At 29.0% G+C, this 18,982-nt stretch overlaps 1 long non-coding RNA gene across 1 annotated transcript in view; it reads left to right on the plus strand.

Annotated features, from left to right (window-relative positions):
• The first annotated feature begins 3,524 nt into the window (after positions 1 to 3,524).
• LOC145055164 (uncharacterized) overlaps positions 3,525 to 18,982 on the plus strand; it is a 28,981-nt gene continuing 13,523 nt past the window's right edge. The window contains exons 1-7 of the long non-coding RNA XR_013685090.1: positions 3,525 to 3,884; positions 4,561 to 4,655; positions 5,512 to 5,569; positions 6,564 to 6,655; positions 8,374 to 8,469; positions 9,686 to 9,754; positions 17,271 to 18,765. This is a non-coding gene — a long non-coding RNA (uncharacterized LOC145055164). The remainder of the gene's footprint in view (positions 3,885 to 4,560; positions 4,656 to 5,511; positions 5,570 to 6,563; positions 6,656 to 8,373; positions 8,470 to 9,685; positions 9,755 to 17,270; positions 18,766 to 18,982) is intronic.

The raw sequence follows: 18,982 nt of genomic DNA on the forward strand, positions 1-18,982 counted from the left end.
TCATATTCAGTTAGCCGTCGTGGATAAGGATGACCTACTAAATATAATGACGACTCATGGTTATGAAATTCACATATCATTTTTATCTTCCAAGAATTATCTACCGACGAATATTTACCCTGTAGGCTAAATGGGCAATTTTTTTTTGTCCCTGTTTTTTTTTTGGAGATTTGTGTACTTCTGTATGTACCTCAACGGTTACATTGAAATACAACATTAAAGTTACGTTTAGAATTTTTTATGATGATGACATAACCTAAAGTATTTGCCATATTTTGCACCCAATTCATCAATTCTTGATGAGAATTGAACACCTGACAATTATATTATTATCAATAGCTAACAAATCCACTCAATGCTTACATTACTGTAACAACATACTAATGAATTTATACCTTATCTGTTTTGAATGGTGATGTGTTATCGAAGAAATAAACGACTTTCATTCAAACTTTCATTTTCATCTGCTTCATTTGTGTCCATTGAATGAATATCTGTTTCGAATGGCGATGTATCGTCGAAAAAATAGTTACTTTATTGAAGCTATTATTTTCATCTACTTCATTTGTCTCCATTGGATGAATATCATCTCTTTAAACATAACAAAGAGAAAGACATACATTTAATAATAATAATAATAATAATAATAATAATAATAATAATAATAATAATAAATGTTAAGTACAAATACCTCATAATATGTGTCACCCATCCATTCTTCCCAACTTGTCATTTAATAAAATCTGTATTTATAACAAATATGATATGTTTGCTTTTAATGAAAGTTACTTTCAAAATGACATTGCAAGTCGCTTTCAGTTTAACATATAAGAAATACCAATCATCTCTCTCTCTCTCTCTCTCTATATATATATATATATATATATATATATATATATATATATATATATATATATATATAAATTGTAACCAAATTTTCATTTTTATCCCTTCTATTTTTGTTATTGTTTCATAGTTTATATTTCTTATTTAACAAATTAATTTTTTTCTATTAATATTTAATAATATTCATTATTACTCTTCCTCTAAATGTATTCATGAGATCATTTTAATTATACAACTTTTATGAATAAATAATATGTTTCTATTTGTTAGTTTTCAAAATTAATAAAGTTTTAAGGGTTTAAGATTTAAATTAATAAAATCTAGGGTCTTTTCTAAAACTACAACGTAAACTGGGGGTATAAAATTATAATATTACATTTTATGGATAGAATGATTGTCACACATATTAATACGATAATTGAAATGATATGTCAGTTGCTATTCGTAAACTGGGGTTATATGTCATGAAGATGAAACATTTTAATAAAGTTATAAACTGGTCGATCGTTAATATGAATTTTGAAAATAATAAAATATATTATTTTTATTAAATATCCTTACGTTTATATTTCATTTTCAAATCAAACCTTATATTCTGCCGCCTCGGCCGGGGTGTAACAATTGTAGAGCGTAAAAATAATTGACAAGTTACTAATACATTATAATAGAACCCTTATCAACATTTGACGATAATAATAGTTCATTAGTCAGTTCGTACTTGGCGGGTTACTAAAAATTATTGTTATAAGTTGTAGGGCGTAAAAATAATTGACAAGTTACTAAAAATTCTCTTTGGATGATACAAACTTCATATTAATGAACATGAGAATCGGCGCAATTGCTGTAGCTCGTCAATAATAACTCTTTAGAACAGGGAAAGGTGAGCTAACCTATCCCATAAGCCCCTAGAGTTAACTTGTCCTTGACATTTTAACCAAGCCTAACAGATAAAACAAGATTTATGGTTGTGTTTTAACGCCAGATTAATGTGTTTTGCTAATTATTAAGAACTCAAATTTATTAGAAAAAATGACACTCTGTATTTGGAATTCTAACGGGATCTTAATGAGGAGTTACTTATTAAGAACATAATATATATATATATATATATATATATATATATATATATATATATATATATATATATATATATATATATATATATTTCAAATCAATAATTAAGTATTAGAGTGTAATATAAATATTAGAAAAAAATGTATCATTTAAAACTTACATCTAAACTGAACTGAAGGGAGTAAAATAAAAAAAGGGTTATTCTAAATGCACGAAAAAAACTCTATATACACGAACGTCACTTCATTTGTCAGAAGATTATTGATGTTCAATTTCGTTTTTAATATATTTTATAACTTTTCATTTGATACCTCTTATTTTCTATTAAAGTAACAAAATCTACCTTCCACTTTCCACTTTCCACTTTATAGTTTTTATTTTACTGTTTTGTTTATTAATTTGTTTTATTAACTAAACTTATTATATATATATATATATATATATATATATATATATATATATATAATAAACACATGGTAATTATTATTATTATTTTCAACATCGTCTCTTTTTAATGATCGAAAAAATAGTTACTTTCATTGAAGCTATTATTTTCATCTACTTCATTTGTCTCCATTTGATGAATATCATCTCTCTAAACATAACAAAGAGAAAAACATATATAATAATAATAATAATAATAATAATAATAATAATAATAATAATAATAAGAAGAAGAAGAAGAAGAAGAAGAAGAAGAAAGGTTAAGTACAAATACCTCATAATATGTGTCACCCATCCATTCTTTCCAACTTGTCATTTAATAAAATCTATATTTTTAACAAATATCATATGTTTGCTTTTAAGGAAAGTTACTTTCAGCAAGTCGCTTTCAGTGTACCATATAAGAAATACCAATCCTCTATATATAGAAAGAAATTGTAACAAAAATTTCATTTTTATCCCTTCTATTTTTGTTAATGTTTCATAGTTTATATTTCTTATTTAACAAATTAATTTTTTTCTATTAATATTTAATAATATTCATTATTACTTTTTTTTGTAAATGTATTCATGAGATCATTTTAATTAAACAATTTTTATGAATAATTAATATGTTTCTACTTGTTAGTTTTCAAAATTAATAAAGTTTTAAGGGTTTAAGATTTAAATTGATAAAATCTAGGGTTTTTTTCTAAAACTACAATGTAAACCGAAGGTATAAAATTGTAATATTATATTTTATCGATAAAATGATTCGGCACACATATTAATACATTTTATCGGCACACATATTAATACATTTTATCGGCACACATATCAATCGTAAGAATCTGAAACCAAATTTTCATTTTTATCCTTCTATTTTTGTTAATGTTTCATATTTATATTTTTTATTTAACAAATAAATTTTTTTTTATTAATATTTAAAAATATTTATCAATAGTGACGGAAGATGAAAATCCTCATTCAAAAGTGACGGAAGATAAAAAAAATAATTATTAGAGTGTAATACAAAAATTAGAAAATTAGAGTGTAATACAAAAATTAGAAAAAAAAAAAGGTATAAAGGAAATTGAAAATCTTTATTCAAAACTGACGGAAGATAATGGGACATTTCAAAATCGAACTTACACGATTTTATTCGTGTATATAGGAGCACCCTAAAAAAAAAACATAAAGGAAATTGAAATTCTTCATTTGGATGATGGGATGGGGACTTTGTTGTTCCCAAATTTAATATCTAATGATCACGTAAATCCCATCAAATTGATTGAGGTTTACTTAAAGTCAAAGTGATTTTAAATTAGGTATCTTTAGATTCGCCTTAAAGCCTTAAAAACCATGAAGAAGTAGAATCGTTAGTTGGATACGCGAAATAAGGAAATAAAATATATTACCGTTGCCCACATAAACCGCCTTTAGAAACCTACATATATCAGTAATCAATCTGCACTCCCTTCGATCGTTCTTCTCCAACAGCATTAGCAAGCTACCCATGATAAGTCTCTTCAAGTACCCATGTATGTCGGTATTTTGCATCTTTTAATTTTCTCTTCTGTCGATTGTCTTGTTCTTGATTCTTCTTTGACAGAGGGTTTTCATTTTGAAAGGCTAACAGTTTCTTATACAATTTTTTCCTACTTGAAAATTGGGGGGTTTTCCACTTCTTGGTTATCGATCAGTTTCTTGTTTTTCATCATGTTCTTCATTTTATACATAGGTAATCTTTTGAATCTTTTGGTTTTGTTTATTTGAAATAGTTTTTGATAGTCGATTGATCCTGCTCTTTAATCTTCTTAAGTTCATTGTTTGGGTTTCTTGGTCAATCATTAAGAACAAGAAGATAGAATGAATCAGAATAAATTTTTTGGGGGTTTTCCCCTTCTATCGTAGGGAGGGTTTGATGAATATTTCTGACATAGTTGAGAGATTTGTCTTGTTTCGTAATGCTTTGTTAGATGGGTTATCTGTTCCATGTAAATATATTATTTTTTGAATTTGTTCATCTACAAACGTGTTTTCTTTCTGGGTTTCTCTAGATGAGCAATTCCAAGTTATTTTTATGTGCTTTGTTGTAGGAGTAGAAATAAAGGGATATCACATATATAACAGTTAATTTTCTTCAATGATATTGGTTCAGTGATTATCTCCACTAATTAACCTGTTTATTTTGTGGATATTATATATACCTTACAGGAGACAGATTGGAGGCTGACTAATGATGATGATTTTGAAGTGTCTTTGTTTCTATAATGGTCTTTATGTGCATGTTTTCTCTCTTTTGTTGCAGTGTAATGATTCTGTTCTTGAAATCTGAGATTATTAACAACCTTTTGATTGTGAATCTTAAGATCATCTCATTCAGTCATATTTCGTCTCTATTTTTACATGTTTCAGATCTTGATTATCTGTTTATAACAGTGTGTAATGAAGTCTAAATTATTAACTACTGATTTGAACTTAAGTTCACTTTCTTTTCCCTTATTATGCACGCTTTTGTGTGGTCACCTTTTTATAGTTTCCAGTTAAATGTTTTTCCTTTTCGAGTTCTTTCTGTGTTGCTCATATATGTTTGTAGACTATTTTCATGTGTTTAGGTTATTAATTATCTTTATTTTGTTGGCTTAGCTTTTAATGTATTCTGTTGTTTAAAAGATAAAGGGACATCAGTGTCACTTGTAGCTTTTACTAGTTTCCAGTTTAATGCTTATATGAATCATGAGTAGTGTGATCAGGAATTTCTTTCTTTGATGCTATGTTTTTTTTTCCAACTGTTTGTGTGTTCTACACTATTTAATTAGTACCATATTCATGCTATGGAATGTATATTTAGTGTTTCTTTTTGGCTTAATGGGTTAAGCACTTAATCTGGAGAGCTATACATGACTGTTTCTATTTTGAATCTTATGATGACGAAATGTTTTTTACTCATATTTAGTTCTCATCAAGTCTTCATTCAGACCCTCGATTCATAGCAGTGTGTGTAGATTTTTAGCCTTTTGAATTTTAATATTAAGAGCATCTCATTCTTTTTCTACGGTTCCTATGGTGGCAACAAATGCATGTATGGATCCAAAGATTCAATTCTTGTCTGGGTTTTTTTTTTCATTATGAATCTTAATAACTTGTAATTTATTTATTATACAGGTGTGCTATAGTGGAAGAAAATACTGAAAGTCAGCTCTTGTCAACTGCAGTTTGTCTGGTTTGTCCATTCTTATTCATATATTCATGTGCATCCTTTCTATTTTATGGGTTTTCCATTTATTTCCAGTAAAATTAATCTTCTTTAAATGGATTACCTATTTCATGTTAATATATTTTCATCTGCTTATTAATGACCTTTTGGATTTGTTGATTAGGAAGCAAGCCCAAGAAATGTCTATTCAACTCATGTCTTTGTTTATCATATGTTGTTTTTTCATCTGTCACTTGTCTTGTTCTTGATTCTTCTTTGATGGGTTTATTTGAATGTCAGAGGTTCCTTGTATAATTCTTTTTCTTTTCCTTAACAAGGGAGTATTTTCGATGGTTCAGATTTTATGGTGAAATCTAGATTATTTACCTTTTGTGCAGATCCTAAGATAGTTTCATTGTTTTCCTTAACAACATTCTGTGCTTGAAATCTATATCATCAACCTTTTGATTGTAAATCTAAAGTGTCAACTCATGCACAATGGTAAATTTCAATTTAGCTGGTTTGTCTTTTCTTTTTTCACCTGATCTTTTTTTCATATCTCCAGGCATCCTATCTATTTATTCATTGCAGACTAGTGAACTTCCATCATCATCATGTTCTTGAAATCTTCATTGTTAAACTTTTAATTTTGAATCTGAGCTTTTTATTACAATATTACTATTGTAGCACTTACTTAATGAATGCACATATATTTACTCTGATTTGGTTCTTGTCAACTCATAAATGGTGTTAAATTGCAACTGAGATATCTGTTAAATCCATGTAAAATGACTTTTTTGTCCACATTTTTTGTATTTTTACTAATTCTTCTGTACATGAACTCACAACAATGAACGTTGAATCAAATGATCCAGACTTCCATTTTACTTCTCATGAACTGTATCGTATTTCTTATTAGGAATCAACTTGATTGATGTTAAATCAACTCTCTTAACATTTTTTTCCCCTTATTTCAACATGTTTTATGTTTTGGTCTTTTCTATCTTGCTCATATTTGCAGGAAGGACATTATGTTCAAAACAACTCGACTAATAGCTTGAATATGATGTCCCTCTTGTAGACTATTTTCATGTGTTTAGGTACCACTTTCAGGTATATATTATTCATCTTTTTATTTTGTTGGCTAAACTTTTAATTAATGTATTCTGTTGTGGTTTGAAAGATAAAGGGATATCAGTGTCACTTATATGAGTTTTACTTCTGTTCATAAATATTAATTCTCTGATTGTAGTTTTTACTGTAATGAGGAAAAGTTCAACTTTGTTTAACAGAGCTTTTTACATTGTTTAATTGTTTGGTGAAGCATCCTAAAAATAAGTTTAGTGAGTGAGCCTTCACCATTCTATATATAATTAAAAACAATATCATTAACCTTTTCCTTTTGATATTAATATTAAGATCATGTCATCTTTTTTCTACAGTTGTGATGATGCATGTACATTTACTCACTCAGATTCAGTTCTTGTCAACTCCTGTATGTTGCTAAATTGCAATCTAGATTATTAACCTTACAGGAGACAGATGGGAGTCTGACTAAATCTAATGAATTTAAAGCATCTTCTTTTCTATAATGGTCTTAATGTGTTTTGCTTTTTTGGGTTTCTGGCTGAAAGTTGTGGAGCACAAGCATGAGACTTCTCCTTCCATTATGGTGGGATATTTTCTCAATGTGGATGTGTCTGATTTCAGCTCTCTCTTTCTCTCTTTTATTGCAGTGTACTGATTCTGTTATTGAATCATAAGATCATCTGAGCTTTTTATATAGTTGCTATGATGACTAAATGCAGCTATGTTTTACTCATATTTACTTCTCATCAACTCTCTATTCAGACACTCGGTTCATAGCAGTGTCTGTAGATTATTCAAATTTTAGTTTTGAATCTTAAAATAGGTGGAAAAAGAAATATTAAATTAGGATTAGAACTTAAAAATTAATGTCTTCCAAAGTTAGAAGCTTTTTTTTTTGTCTTCCGGAAAAAGATGTCAAAAAGACCTTTTTATATATCCTTTGTCTTCTGAAAAGCAAACAGTCTTTTTCACAAATGTCTTTCCTCCCGTACACATAAGAGGTCAAAAAGAGCTTTTGGCAAAAAACAAACACCACTTTAGATTATATCAACCTTTTAGTTTTGAATCTTAGAATCATCTTATTCTTGTTCTACAGTTTCTATGGTGGCAACAAATGCATGTTTGTCCTTTCTTATTCACCTATTTTTCTTTCCATCATCTTCAGATGCCTGGGGTCTTTTTCTTTAGTTCATGACTTTTTTTCCCCCATTATTAACCTTTGTCCCATTTGTTTCACACATGTTTATCCTTGATTTTCTTTTAAATTAGCTTGTTTGTGTCTCATGTCAAGAGAGAGAGAGAGGGCTTATTTGAATGGCTTTACTATCCTATGTTAGTATATGTAATGAACTTTTACCATTCTATATAACTGAGAATAAATTTATGAAAGCTTAATTGATTATGAATCTTAAGATCATCTCATCTTTTTTCTGTTGTTGATATGGTGGTTCCTGATCCATAGACTACAGATTGTTAATATTGTTCATTTTACTCTGTTTGTTAATATTGTGTGTATGTGTGTATTTCTGCTTATAGTCTATGGATCAGGAACTGTAGGTTACTTGATTATATGAAATATGAATATAATGGTGTTTTTGTGCATGATGATTTGTGGGTTTACTCAAAGTGTGTATAAGGAGGTGCTTTAATGACTCCTGAAAGTCATGCTTTTAGCCCATTGCCTGATTGGTATGTTGATTTCAAGAATTTGTCTTTTTGTTTTAACTTTTTTTCTCTAATAGGTTGTTTCTAAGCTCTCATGAAGAATAATTTGATAGGAGCAACACAACTGGGGAGCACATGTTATTATGTATATAGCAAAAATGCAAGGTTGAGAGGTATTGATGTTTTTAATTATAAGAAATTTCTTTTGAATGCTAGTGTTTGATTTGAGTGATGTTTTTATTTGTGGTTCAAGGTTTGGTTTGGGAATATCCCTCAATAGTTGGATTTGTAGGTAGGTAGACTTTATTGTCTTTTTTGTCCCACAAAATGATAAAGTTTTAACATCAAGATAAGTTTCATAAAACCTATATAATAAGCCCATATTTTAAAAACATATTTTACCTCTTTTTTTACTATTAAAGTTTTTGATTTCCATATCTGGTATTCCATCTACATATGAATTCCTCAATATAAAGGAATGTCTATACTTATTAAAGTGTGTTTTTTTAGTAGTATATATCACAACAATGAACTTTGAAGCAAATTTTAGTTTGGGACTTTCTTCGTAAATTAGGGTAAAATTTTAGGACTTTTCTGGAGATTTCCCTTTCTTTGTGATTATTAATTCAGTAATGCTCAATGATCAAAATGATTGGTTTGGGAATATCCCTCAATAGTTGGATTTGTCATGAATTGTATTTGTAGGTGAACTTTATTGTCTTTTTTGTCCCACAATATGATAAAGTTTTAACATCAAGATAAGTTTCATAAAACCTATATAATAAGCCATATTTTAAAAACATTATTTTACCTCTTTTTTTTTACTATTAAAGTTTTTGATTTCCATATCTGGTATTCCATCTACATATGAGTTCCTCATATACTTATTAAAGTGTGTTTTTTTAACTCAAAAGTCTTGACAAAACTACTATGGCTGGTAAGTTTCATGGTGAAAACTGTTTCTTCTTTTGTTTCTTGTTATACAACCTTAATTAATGTGGTGTGGTTTAGGCTGTTTGCTCTTTCCTCTTCCTTTTGATTTTTAACCTTTCTATTAAGATCATATCACCTCGTTTTTTATAGTTTCTATGATGACTAAATGCATGTATGTTCTACTCATATTTAGTCTTCTCATCAACTCTTTATTCAGACACTCGATTCATAGCAGTGTATAGATTATTATATTAAACTTTTGATTTATAATCTTAAGAGCATCTCGTTAATGAATGCTGGTAAATTGCAATTGAGATAGATGGTTTGTCCTTTTCTATTCACCTACTTCTCTTCCATCCAATTGAGATGCTTGGGGTCTTTTTCTTTATTTAATGAAAATTTCCATTATTAACCTTTTCATTATGAATCTTAATAACATCTAATTTATTTATACAGAGTCTATAGTGGAGGAAAACACACATATATGCTCACTGAAAGTCAGTTCTTGTCAACTGATGCTTGCTGGTAAATTGCAGTTTGTCTGGTTTGTCCATTCTTATTTACCCTTATTTTATATATTTTACATTTTTTTTTCCTTCAAATTAATCTTCTTTAAATGGCTTATGATCCAATCCCATATTAATATATCTTCATTTGCTTAATAACCTTTTAGATTTGTTCACGAGTAAGCAAGCCCAAAAAATTTATCTTCAACCCATGTCTATGTACTTCATATAAGGCTTTTTGCTTTTAAAATCTATCATATTTTTCAACATGAAGGCATTTTCTTTTGAAAAATCAAACCAAACATGACATCATATCTTCATTTTTTACATAATAAGCACACTTCCCTTTAAAAACTCAACCCATTTATAGCATTGCACTTTTTTTAGTTTTATTTGTGTTAAAACGTTGCAACTCTCGATGCATTTTACTTTGAAAAATATTCATCTTTTTCTATGGTTGCTATACCAAATGTACATCATTTGTTTACTTTAGATTCAATTCTTGTCAACTCTTGCATGCTGGTAAATTACAATTCAGTTCTTGGAATTTAAGATTATAAGTAACCTTTTGATTTGACCTTGTTTTCCCTTCTTTTTTCGGGTCTCTCTATAAAGTTTTATGTGCTCACATATTTAATAGTTTTTACTAGTTTCCAGTTTATTATTTTCCCTTTTTGAGTTCTTTCCATGACCTTGTTTATGTTGTTATACATGAGCTATGCAGTAATACATCTGCCTTCTTATCTGGAGATGGAAATTGTTCCCTTCTCTTGAATGTGTATCATTTTTCTCGAAATCTTGATTGTTAAACTTTTAATTATGAATGCTAAGATCATTTGTGCTTTTTTCTTCAATGCATGTGGATTTTGTTCTTGTCGATTCATAAATGGTGTTAAATTGCAATTGAGATAGTTTGTTGTTTCTTATTCGCCCACTCTATTCATTTTACTTGCATCCTATCTATGAAGCAGTGCATTGAACTTTTATCATTTTGCATTTAGGAATTTTTGATTAATAACCTCATTGTTAGTGTTTGATAACATCTCATTGTTTTTCAAACAATATTTATTTTTTCAGTCCAATTGATTATGAATCTTGATAACAACTCATCGTTTTTCTGTGGTTATAAATTATTAACCTTTTGATTATGAAGCATGTATGTTTACTCATGTTGAGTTCTTGTTAACTCTTGTATTGTGTTATCCTGCTATCTATTCCATATTAATATATTTTCATTTGTTTAATAACCTTTTGGATTTGTTCATTAGGAAAGGTAGCCCATGTGTGTGTTCTTCAACCTTAGGAATCCTATCTAGTTATGTGGCTATGGTGGAACCTATTAATACATGCATTCATGTTTACTTTGATTTGGTTCTTTTCAACTCATTTGTGGTGCTAAATTGCAATTGAGATGTTTGTTGGTTGTTTCTTATTTGTATTATTTGCCCAGTCTATTATAGCATTGCAAATGAAAATTTTCCATTTTGCACTTGAAATATATATTATTTCATAACTCATCTTTATCTTTTATAATTATTTTTTTATAACTTTTTTTATTATTATATAGTGGGTATCCTTAGCATGTTTATTACATTTTGCTTCTAATTAATACATTTTACTTGTTTATCTGTTAAATGGGTTGTCATTATAGAGTTCTTAAGGGGGTAGTAGATGGGGAACTACATGATATTTTGATCCAGAAAATCATAGAAATAACTATTCTATTACTCCACTGTTTTCAAAGTGATACATTGGCATTTTACTCTTAAAAATCTATCGAATTTTTCATTATTAAGGCATTTTTTTTGAAAAATCTACCTAGAAACTATAGCATTGTACTTTCCTTTTTTATATAGTATGCGTATTTCCATGTAAAAAATGATCCCATTTGTATCATTGCATTTTACAGTTTTATTTGTGTTAAAAACATTGTAACATTCAAGTATTTTCTTCTTAAGGCATTTTATTTTGAACATTATATCATTTTTTTCTTATCAAGGCATTTTACTTTTGAAAATTCAACCAATTTATCTTTATGTACTTTGTTGTTGGGGTAGAAATTTAATAAGGGGATAAACGGGTATCACTTAATCAATGATGCCTTAGTTTTATCTTTTTTCTACAGCTGCTATAGTGGCACCAATTGCACATATGTTTACTCATATTTCCTAAGGTTCACTTACACAAGAAGGAATAAGACTTAGAGTTGACTATGTTTGAAAATCTTATGTTAGTAATGAGTAACTTTCAACTGATTTGAGGGGCAATTCTGTCATTGTGTGTCTTTTATATACGGAAGAGAGGAGTTAGTTGGAGGTAGGTTTTGATTGTTAGAGAAGTCATTTCGTTGGGAGAGATCTGAATGATAGAAGTTGTAATGTAATTTTTTGTGCTGTAGATCTAGAGTAGAGCATATAAATATAAGAGTATTCACCTTTTGATTATAAATCTAAAGATTGCCTCATGCTCATATATTATTCTATTCCTGTCAACTCTTGCATGGTGGTAAATTAATTGCAAGTGAGCTGGATCTTTTTTCAACTCTTGGATGATGGTAAATTGTATCCTATCTGTTTATAGAAATGTAATAAATTATGTTCTTGAAATCTTCTTAATCAATTGTTAAACTTTTGATTATAATCCTAAGATCATATGAACTCTTTCCTACAATTGCTATTGTGGCACCTAATGCATCTATAGTATATGTATACTCACATTCATTTCTATGCATGATGGTAAATAATGTAGTCAGGAATTTCTTTCTCTCCTTTTATGTTACTCATGTCTTCATACTTCGGCTTATTTTTCTCCTACCATTTTTATTTTCCTACATAAGCAATGCAATTTAATAGTATGTATGTATATTCAGTATTTGCCTTCTTATTTGGAGATAATATAAGTTGTTTATATATCTCTTGTTAATGTTTTTTTGGTCTACCTCTTATAGTGACTTTCTTTTGGTTTTCCGTTTAATTTTTTGGTGAAGCAAAAAAAGCACTTGTAATGAACTTTCACCATTCTATGATTGAAAGAGTTGTTGTCAGATTAGTTATTTTTCAACTATCACACATTTTCGTTAGTTGATTGATGATATTCACCAAAGTGCTAATTTACTTGTAATTTATTATAATTTTCTTTTTGGGTTTCTCTAGACAAAACTTGTATTCCAATGCTTCCTATCTGTTTATAGCAGTGTAATGGAATCTAAATTATTAACTACTGATTTGAACTTAAGTTCACTTTTTTTTTTCCCTCTAGTTTTTACTAGTTTTCAGTTAAATGTTTTTTCCTTTTTGAGTTCTGGTAAACTCATGGTTTTTTTTACATGCAGGATTTTTTTGGTACTCCTAGTCATTATATCTATTTATAGCAATGTTATGAACTTTCTTCATTTTGCAATTGAGCATTTATAGATTCTTAAACTTTCATCTTTTTTCTGCAGTTGCCACAGAGGCCCCAAAGTCCATGCATGTTTACTCAGATTCCACTCTTGTCAACTCTTGCATGCATCCTGCATATTTAAATCATTCTAATCAACTTTCACCATTCTGTGCTTCATATCTATATCATATTATCAACCTTTTAATTGTAAATCTAAACATATTGCCTCATGCACAGGTTAGGTTATCTTCTTGTCAAGCTTTTTGTCTTTTTTTTTTTCACCTATCTTTAGGCATCCGATCTGTTTATAACAGACTAGTGAACTTTCACCATTATGTTATTGAAACTTTTAATTTTGTATTTCTACAATTCCTATTGTAGTGCACTTAATGCATGTATATTTACTCTGATTTGGTTCTTGTCAACTCATACATGGTGTTTAAATTGATTTTACTAGCTAGTATCCTATGAGTTTATCATTTTGCACTTAAAATTTTATATTAGTGACCTTCTAGTATGTTACAAATTTTGTCCCTATTATATAACACTTGTATTCGGATATTGCCCAAAAACAAATTTTATCCTTGTGGTTCCATTTTCTGTTGGATTTGGACTTTTACGCCCAAACTAAATCCATGTAAAATGACTAAATTGCCCACATTTTTTTTTTATATTTTTACTATTTCACAACAATGAACTTTGAAGTAAATGATCCAGACTTCCATTTTCACTTGTCATGAATTGTACCATATGTCTTATTAGGAATCAACTTTATTGATGCTATGCAGATGCAATGCTGAAAACAACTCGACTACTTGCCTGATATTTCCCTCTTGTAGACTATTTTCACATCACATGTTTAGTTTGGTTATTATTCACCCTTATTTTGTTGGCTAAGTTTTTAATTAATGTGATATGTATTCTGTTTTGGTTTGGTTTGGAAGATAAACGGATATCTGTGTCTTACTTCTGTTCATAAATATTATTTCTCTGATTTATAGTTTTTACTAGTTTTCAGTTAAATGGACTGGTTATATCAGTTATATGGAATGTATATTTAGTGTTTTTATATATTGTTGTATATTTCTCTTGTATGTGCATCGATTTTACTTTCTTCGAAATCCTTTCATCTTTCTAATATTATACTGTAATGAGGAAAAGTTCGACTCTGTTGATGAATTTCTTCTGGTTTTCATTAATGACAAATTAAGCAGCTTTTTACGTTGTTTATTTGTTTGGTGAAGCCTCCTAAAAATAAAAGTGTAGTGAGCTTTCACCATTCTATATTTAATTAGAAACGATATTATTAACCTTTTGTACACAGATCCTAAGATAGTTACATTGTTTTCCTACAGAAGAAGGAAAGCTTAGTGAATTATCCGGATGTAAATGTCATTTATTTGTGTCTTCCTGTAATAAGGGTATCTTGGTCATAAATGTTTACACAACACTTATGTCCTCTTGAATGACATCAGTGTTGTGTAACATTTGACTTAATCCACTCATTCAGACATATTTCTTCACTATTTTACTTGTTTCATTACACCATCATCTGCTCAAGTAATATTCCAAGGCATCCTGTTAGTTTTTTATGTGCTTTTGTAGTTCTTCTTACTAGCTTTTTATTTAATTGATATTGTAGGGCTTAAAACTAAGTGTAGGGTCTAATGTGCTGTTTTAATAAGAGGCTCTAGTGTAATTATGTTAAAGAATCTGGACAACTATATAGCATTGTACTTTCTTTTTTATATAATAAGCATATCTCCCTTTAGAAAATATTATCCCATTTGTAGCATTGTACTTTTTAGTTTTATTTGTGTTAAAAAACATTGTAACTTTCAAGTATTTTCTTCTCTAAGGCATTTTAATTTCAAAATCTATCATATATATTTTTCAATATGAAGGCATTTTATGTCTGACATATCTACCGGTTACAACATTTTCATTATTCAGTTTTCATTATGTTGGAGCATTTTTACTTTGAAATTTTTTCTTATCAAGGCATTTACAATTTAAAAATCTACCAATTCTTTTCTAATACAATTTCTTCATTCAATGATATAGGAACAATGATGTATACTTTTGTACTAGCGACTTTATATTAATAACAATTACAATTTTTTGTCCCTTATATAAACACTTGCTTTTGGATATTGACCAAAAACGAATTATGTGGCATTTTTATATCCTTTTTTGGATTTGCTCTTAGTTGAATATCTTTATTCTCTGATGGTATGAGCTTTTGAGGTTAATCTCAGGACACACTTCTCTCTTGTAGTCTAATTCATTAAGGAAATGCTATGGTCCAACTTTTAGGTTTTATTTTCTTGCATGAATCTTTTCATGTATTTTCTTTTGGGGTTACAAATAAACAATATCGACTTTACTTATATAAGCTAAAGGGATTGTTTCTTTTTTCCACTAATGAGCTTAATGGGTAAACTACTTAATTTGGACAACTATATCTGACTGTTTCCTACTTGTAGCTTAATCTGGAAAGCTATATTTGACATATTTGTGTTTTTTTTTCAGCTCATCCCCTGTTAAATTTGACAATTACTGTTAAAGTGTCGAATATGTGTTTATTTTTTGAAAATTAAGGGTAAAATGACCATTTAGTCTCATTCACAACATCTTTTCTCATTCAGCCAGTTTACCTTTACAGAACTTATGTTTACTTTGGTCATTGTGTATTCTATGTCTATACCTCCACTAGCATGTTTAGTTTTTTTTTTTATTATTTTTTTTATATAAATTGCATAAGATTGATAAGCTTATTAGGCATGGTGGTGATATTGAAGTGTCTTCGTTTTTTTAGTCTTTATAGTGGTTTAGGTTATGTAACTATATTCTGTTTTGTGCTTATTATTTTTAACCTTTCTATTCTGAATCTTAAGATCGTCTCAACTTTTATCTATAGTTGATGACTAAATGAACTTTCACCATTCTATAATTAAAAATCATATTATTAACCTTTTGATTATAGGTGGTGGCACAAAAGGCATGTACGTTTACTCAGATTTTGGTTCTTGTCAACTCTTTCTTATTCAATATTCATATGGTCTAATCATATTCCTAGCTAGCCATCAAATCTATTTTTAACTGTTTTGAACTTTCACCATTCTGTTATTGAAATCTAGATCCTTAACAATAATATTACAATCAATGAAGAGGTGATCTTGTCTTCGGAAATGAGTGACATAATGGAGACACATTTTTTTGGAAACGACAATTCTGTCCAGGTTACTTTTGGTGGGTAATCTACCCACCAACTTCGTAATTAAAAGACACATTTTTTTGGAAACGACAGATATCGTTTTGATTGTTAGAGAAGTCATTTCGTTGGGAGAGATCTGAATGATAGAAGTTGTAATGTAATTTTTTGTGCTGTAGATCTAGAGTAGAGCATATAAATATAAGAGTATTCACCTTTTGATTATAAATCTAAAGATTGCCTCATGCTCATATATTATTCTATTCCTGTCAACTCTTGCATGGTGGTAAATTAATTGCAAGTGAGCTGGATCTTTTTTCAACTCTTGGATAATGGTAAATTGTATCCTATCTATTTATAGAAATGTAATAAATTATGTTCTTGAAATCTTCTTAATTAATTGTTAAACTTTTGATTATGAATCCTAAGATCATATGAACTCTTTCCTACAATTGCTATTGTGGCACCTAATGCATCTATAGTATATGTATACTCACATTCATTCCTATGCATGATGGTATGTATGTATATTCAGTATTTTAATACATTGCCTTCTTATTTGGAGATAATATAAGTTGTTTATATAGTTTTCAGTCAAATGTTTTTTTTCCTTCTTGAGTTCTAGTACACTCATGCTTTTTTACATGCATGATTTTTTTTAGTGAAACATCCCAAACGTAGTAATGTAATGAACTTTCATCATTCTATACTTGAAATCTAGATCATATACCTTTTGTATAGATCCTAAGATAGTTTCATCTTTTTTTTTTCTACAGTTGAATATGTTTACTCAAATGCAGTTGTAAACAACTGAACATGTTTGCCTGCTCCATTCATTTGTGCTCCTAGTCATTATATCTATTTATAGCAATGTTATGAACTTTCTTCATTTTGTAATTGAGCATTTATAGATTCTTAAACTTTCATCTTTTTTCTGCAGTTGCTACAGAGGCCCCAAAGTCCATGCATGTTTACTCAGATTCCACTCTTGTCAACTCTCGCATACATCCTGCATATATAGATCATTCTAATCAACTTTTAATTGTAAATCTAAATATATCGCCTCATGCACAGGCTAGGTTATCTTCTTGTCAACTCTTGTAATTGAGCTTTTTGTCTTTTTTTTTTCCACCTATCTTTTGGCATCCGATCTGTTTATAAAAGACTAGTGAACTTTCACCGTTATGTTATTGAAACTTTTAATTTTGGATCATCGTATGAGTTTATCATTTTGCACTTAATGCATGTATATTTACTCTTATGTGTTTTGCTTTTTTGGGTTTGTGGTTGAAAGTTGTGGAGCACAAGCATGAGAGTTCTCTTCCATTTTGGTGAGATGCTTTCTCTCTTTTATTGCAGTGTAATGATTCTGTAAGTCAGTTTTATGGTGAAGCAGCCAAAACGTAGTAATGTTGTGAACTTTCATGATTCTATATTTTAATTATATATACCTTTTGTACAAATCCTAAGATAGTTACATTGTTTTTCTACAGGAGAAGGAAAGCTTTGTGAATTATCCTGATGTAGTAAGTTTAATAATAGGAAGGGTTATCTTGGTCATAAGTCTTAGTAAGTCAGTTTTATTCAAACAGTAAGGGTAGCTTTCCATCGTCTTCAGATGCCTGGGGTCTTATTTTAATTATTTATTTCATTATTAACCTTTGTCCCATTTGTTTCACACATGTTTATCCTTGATTTTCTTTTAAATTAGTTTGTTTGTGTCTCATGTCAAGAGAGAGAGGGCTTATTTGAATGGCTTTACTATCCTATGTTAGTATATGTAATGAACTTTTACCATTCTATATAACTGAGAATAAATTTATAAAAGCTTAATTTATTATGAATCTTAATATCATCTAATCTTTTTTCTGCTGTTGATATGGTGGCACCAAATGTTTTATTCATATTCATAACTAGTCATTGTAGTTCCATGAACCATTTGAGCCATACTTTTTCTCTGGTTGTGGAATTAGCAATTTCCCTCTTCTTTTAACCTAACTTGGGGCTTGTACTCTAAATTTTTAAGAACCATCTAAATCAGTTATCTGTATGATCTCAGAGGAATCGACTACAGATTGTTAATATTGTTCTTTTTACTCTGTGTGTATGTGTTTGTATTTCTGCTTATAGTCTATGGATCAGGAACTGTAGGTTACTTGATTATATGAAATACGAATATAATGGTGTTTATGTGAATGATGATTTGTGGGTTTACTCAAAGTGTGTATAAGGAGGTGCTTTAATCACTCCTGAAAGTCACGCTTTTAGCCCATTGCCTGATTGGTATGTTGATTTTCAAGAATCTGTCTTTTTGTTTTAACTTTTTTTTTCTCTAATAGGTTATTTGTAAGCTTCTCATGAAGAATAATTTGATAGGAGCAACACACTGGGGAGCACATGTTATTATGTATATAGCAAAAATGCAAGGTTGAGAGGTATTGATGTTTTTAATTATAAGAAATTTCTTTTGAATGGTAGTTTGATTTGAGTGATGTTTATATTTGTGGTTCAAGGTTTGGTTTGGAAATATCCCTCAATAGTTGGATTTGTAGGTAGGGTAGACTTTATTGTCTTTTTTGTCCCACAAAATGATAAAGTTTTAACATCAAGATAAGTTTCATAAAACCTATATAATAAGCCTAAGCCCATATT

This window comes from Lactuca serriola, chromosome 5 (assembly GCF_051521515.1).
Source record: "Lactuca serriola cultivar US96UC23 chromosome 5, Lser_US96UC23_V15, whole genome shotgun sequence".
Lineage (NCBI taxonomy): Eukaryota > Viridiplantae > Streptophyta > Magnoliopsida > Asterales > Asteraceae > Lactuca > Lactuca serriola.